The sequence below is a fragment of the Triticum dicoccoides genome, chromosome 7B (genome assembly GCF_002162155.2).
Source record: "Triticum dicoccoides isolate Atlit2015 ecotype Zavitan chromosome 7B, WEW_v2.0, whole genome shotgun sequence".
NCBI classification, from domain to species: Eukaryota; Viridiplantae; Streptophyta; class Magnoliopsida; order Poales; family Poaceae; genus Triticum; species Triticum dicoccoides.
This window is the reverse complement of record NC_041393.1, coordinates 763,885,567-763,891,309: the sequence shown is the minus strand read 5'-3', so window position 1 is coordinate 763,891,309 and position 5,743 is coordinate 763,885,567.

The following is a 5,743-nucleotide window of genomic DNA, read 5'->3' as shown; positions in this document are numbered from 1 at the left end:
GAATTTAAGTACCTTTTTAAGACGTAATGTACTGAAATAAAAAAAATACTAATGTGAATTCCATTACAAATACAATTCGCATGCAAAAATTTCATAGCTTGAGCATAAAAAGCAATATTATCAGTCTGAATAAGGATCACAACCCGATCTCGAGAATAAATAACAACTATAAAAGTTTGGTATAAATATGGAACTTATTTTAACTTGGCTTAAGTAAATAGAAAAATATTGAAAAAACTAATAATGTTATTACTAGAAAACAGAAAAAACCTTAAAGCTGCCATGGTGTGGTGATAAAGAACCAGGCGATTGTTCCGTTGGTTGCAGCGGCCACATGGTCTAACCTAGCGATCGTACATGTCGCCCGGTCAGATCCAGGATGAGATCGTGTCTGTGTCATCGTCGATCCGGGTGCAAAATGCTTAATGATCTCTAGGTCTGCAGGCAGCGAGAACAATAGCAGTCTCGCCGGGAGCTAGGGCTTGGTGGTGGTCGAGTACACCATGGGCGGGAAAGCTTCCAATGATTAGGGCTAGGGTTCTTCCGATGAATAGGAAAACATGGTGGAGATGAGGATAAATTACCCGAGCACAAAAAAAATGCTTACATCAAGAAATAAAAACATAAATGTGCAGTAATGCCAATATTGTTTCAATTTTCAATTAAAATAAGATAAATCATTGTCCAACTTTAATTTGTTCATGACATCACATTTATGTGTTTGCAGAGATGCCTCTAGTGATGCTATGACCCTGGGGTCTATCTTCTTTTAATTGCATACATCCGCCGGTTCTTTTTATTATTTTCTCCTATTTATCAATTCCTACCTTACCATACAATTTATCCTTGTAACTAGCAGGACAAGAAGCTTCACAAACTTTTTGAAATGTTGGGGCAAGATTGTTTTGTGTTTGGTGTGCAGGTACCGAAGAATTTTGTTGCCAAGGAAAATCCTACTAGTTCGATAAACTGTGGTTCTCAATCAAGGGAAATATTTAATGTTAAGTTACTTCACCATTACACTTGGGTTTACCCAACCACTATTACAAGAGAGCAACACACCTCGGATATCTCGGAGCTGCATGTCGTGTTCGGTTGCCGAGGTTGAAGCCGGTTCAAGTGAATCCTCTCTAAGAGCATCTGCATGTAGCCGGTCTCCAATTGTCAGACCGCCTTCGAAGTGGTGCGGACCACCTCAATCTTGTCTTGTTGAATGAAATAGAACCTTCCTACAAAAAAATGTTTGCCCGTGTAGTCAACCTTATGCAAGACAAATTCCTATGCAGCTCCTTCAAGGGTCAACCTGCCCCGGTCCTGGTGGACTATACAGGTCTTGTCCACGGGTCGCACTGGACCACATGTCTGGCTTGACCTGATGGTTAACATGACGTGCGGGAGTGGGCTGAGGGCCCACTCATGCCACGTCCCATCAACACTGGATGTGTGCCTTGATTCCCGCACGATGTTAATAGACATCCCCTCTATCCCTGCACACAATTGATGCCGTTGTGGCAGACATGAGGGGGTTTGCTGCCACGTGGCAGGGATAACATGCCGCCATTTCACATTTCTCCTCCCCTATATAAGGCATGGAAGACAGCGAGCGAAGACTTCACGCTCTCTTCTCCCTCCCCATCTTCTTCCTTGCAACCAGAGCTCATATGCCCCAGTGCACCGCTGCTTCTCCACCGCACCACCATCGTAGAGCTCCTCTGTAGCACCATCGCACCGCCATGGGTCGCTCCACGGGACGCCGCCTGATGAAGGATGGTAAAGTCATCAACACTAGCAAGAATGTCGTGTTGGCAAAGGAAAAGGTGGTATCCAAGATGAAAGGAAGTGGATGTCTTCCACCGCGACGTGTGTCCAGCTAGTCCAATGCGCTCTTAGCACTACAAGGACGTGAGAGAAGTTCCTCGAAGGTAGTATTAAAGGGATAGTGCATTACCGGTGTTAGCGACGAAGGGATTGTTTGCAAGAGAAGGTTACCCTGTTAAGATACGAACAGGGGGCATGCCACACATAATAGTAAAAAAGGGCAGAGAAGAGGATTGAGGGACAGAAGGAGCCGGAGGCCAACAAGGAATAGAAGAAGTTGTTCCACTTGTAGCTCTTCTTCTTTTTTTAAAGCTTAGCTCAGATTTCGGAGCGGATGTTGCTCGAGCTAAAGATATGCCCCCCAACTCTTGAATATCTCTCACTTGCCTTGTCTATCTGACGCCGGCTACCTCCCACTGCCAGAAGTTGCCTTCACACGCGCCCCCATAGCCGTCAACAACAACGACGTCTGGGCAGAGGTGATACCACAACCCGAGCCCAATGAACGGGTTTGCTTTATTATCTTCCTTATTCATGGGTTGGGGTTTCCAATTCATCCTTTTGCAGGGTTTGCAACATCTCTACTATCAGCAACTCCATCACCTTCCTTTCAATTCCATCCTCCACATTGTGTGCTTCATCACGCTGTGTGAAGCTTTCCTCTGCTGCGAGTAGCACTTCGACTTGTAGCGGAAATACTTTTGCATCAAGCTCCAAACAAATGTTCACATGGCCTGCGAGTGCGGTAGAGCCGCTAGCAGGAAAGCACTGAGTACCTGGCCGGAGAGTTCGTCGATACGATCAAGAAGTGTCAGGAGGAGTGCTTCTATATCCCAGATGTAGAACTAACAGATCCTCCTCGAGCCGACATTGTCACCCCGTTCAGCCCGACTCCTCGGACCAGGCGCGACATATGGAGCCTGAAGAGCAACTTTGGGGATTCTAGGCTCTAGCTCCATGAAGAAGCTGAGAAAAAGGTGTCGAGGATGGATGACCAGGGTATGATGCATGTGATGCACATGGCCCTCAGCCGAGGGATCCATCCATTGCAAGCCGGGGCGCACCTGATATGGCAATACACCAGGGAGAATGTGGAGTAAATGGCATCGGTGGTCCGAGAACTTGCGCTGCGGGTGCACTTAAGTCACGGTACTTGCAAACCAGAAAAACCCGTCATAGAACTTGCATTGCGGGTATAGATAGGTCACATATGCCATCTGAACCGGCCAACTGCCCTATTTTCGAGAAAAACCCGTCATAGAACTTGCGCTGCGGGTGCAGATAGGTCACATTTCAAATTTTTTGTTCCTGGACATTTTTTTAAAGTCACGAATCACAAATAATTTTAATAAATATTTTTTAATTTATCATTTGAGAACATTTTTTTAAAGTCGCGAATCACAAATATTTTTAAAATGTTCACAACTTAAAAAAATGTTCACGAATCAAAAATATTTTTCAAATTTATCATTCGAGAACATTTTTAAAGTCGTGAACAAATAGTTTTCAAATTAATCGTTCATGAACATTTTCAAATTTATTGTTTGCAAACATTTTCAAATTTTTCGTTCATGGACATTTATTAAAAGTCATGAATCACAAATATTTTTAATAAATATTTTTAATTTATCGTTCGCAAATATTTTTTTAAAGTCGCGAATCACAAATATTTTTCTTAAATGTTCACAACTTAAAAAAATTGCGAATCACAAATATTTTTCAAATTTAGCGTTATCGAATTTTTTTTAAAGTCGTGAACAAATAGTTTTCAAATTAATCATTCACAAACATTTTCTAATTTATCGTTCGCAAGTTTTTTCCAATTTTTTGTTCGTGGAATTTTTTTTAAAGTCACGAATCACAAATATTTTTAATAAATATTTTTTAATTTATCATTCGTGAACTTTTTGTAAAGTCGTGAATCACAATTTTTTTAATGTTCACAACTTTAAAAAAATGTTTGCGAGTCAAAAATATTTTTCAAATTTATCGTTCTTGACTATGTTTTTAAAGTCGTGAACGAATAGTTTTCAAATTAATCATTCATGAACATTTTTAAATTTATCATTCGAAAACATTTTCAAAATTTTCGTTCCTGGACATTTTTTTAAAGTCACGAATCACACATATTTTTTATTTATCGTTCGCGAACATTTTTTTAAAGTCGCGGATCACAAATATTTTTTTAGACGTTTGCGAACATTTTTTTAAAGTTGTGAACAAATAATTTCAAATTTAGCGTTCACGAACATTTTTCAAAGTCACGAATCACATATATTTTTAAAAAATATTTTTAATTTATCGTTCACGAACATTTTCTTGAAGTCGTGGATCAAAAATATATTTTTGTAAATGTTCACGAACATTTTTTTAAAGTCGTGAACAAATTGTTTTGAAATTTATCGTTCACGAACAATTTTTTTAAGGTCATGAATCACATATATTTTTAAAGTCGTGAACAAATTTATCGCGCTTGACCGTTAGAGGGACAAAACCGGGCAGCTGGCCGGTTCAGATGACTTGTGTGACCTATCTGCACCCGTAATGCAAGTTCTATGACGGGTTTTTCCGGTTTGCAAGTAGCGTGACTTAAGTGCACCCGCAACGCAAGTTCTCGGACCACCGATGCCATTTACTCGAGAATGTGATCCCACAAGGGCAATCCGGGGTGACTTCTTCGAGAACAAGTCACTTAGGGAGATGCTCTCCATGATGTTCAAAGGGAAAATGGCGAACTTCCCCAACGATCCGTTTGAAGCCGGATTTTAAGCCACCGTGCTTGTTTGCAAGAGAAGGTTGCTCTGTTAAGATAAGAACAGGGGGCATGCCACACATAATAGTAAAAAAAGGCAGAGAAGAGGATTGAGGGTTAGAAGGAGCTGGAGGCAACAAGGAATAGAAGAAGTTGTTTCACTCGTAGCTCTTCTTCTTTTTATAAAGCTTAACTCACATTTCGGGAGCGGATATTGCTCGAGCTAAAGATATGCCCCAACTCTTGAATATCTCTCACTTGCCTTGTCTATCCGACGCTGGCTACCTCCCACTGCCAGAAGTTGCCTTCACACGCGCCCCCATAGCTGTCAACAACTACGACGACAGGGCAGAGGTGATACCACAATCCGAGCCCAATGAACGGGTTTGCTTTATGATCTTCCTTATTCATGGGTTGAGGTTTCCAATTCATCCTTCTGCAGGGTTTGCAACATCTCTACTATCAACAACTCCATCACGCCTTCCTTCGAATTCCATCCTCCACATTGTGTGCTTCCTCACGCTGTGTGAAGCTTTCCTCTGCTACGAGTAGCACTTTGACTTGTAGCGAAAATACTTTTGCATCAAGATCCAAACAAATGTTCACATGGCCTGCGAGTGTGGCAGAGCCGCTAGAAGGAAAGCACTGACACTAGTAGAAAACCACCCATTAGTCCCGGTTCGTAAGGGCCTTTAGTCCCGGTTCGGGAACCAGGACTAATGGGTCGTTACTAATACCTCAACCCATTAGTCCCGGTTCAAACACGAACCAGGACCAATGTGCCTCCAGGTGGCCCTGTGCGCCGAGCCCAGTCAGGGGGCCTTTGGTCCCGGTTGGTGGCTCCAACCGGGACCAAAAGGCATCCACGTGTCTGCATTCCAGTGGCTGGGTTTTTTTTTTGTTTTTGAAAGGAGGGGGGTTGGGGGTTTTGGGGGGTTAATTTAGGTGTTTCGTATATTGTGTTAGCTAGCTAATTAATAGAGAGAAGTGTCCTCTCTTATGTCCGTGCTTGGTCGACGCTACGTAGTATATATACATAAGTGATCGAGAGAACCATTCAGTACAGAAGTTCGTCATGCATACCGAGAGAAGTGATCGATCGACCTCTCCTTCTCCGAGAGATTGGTCGAACAACAAGTTTTACTGGCTACATACATGTACAATCTATATAAG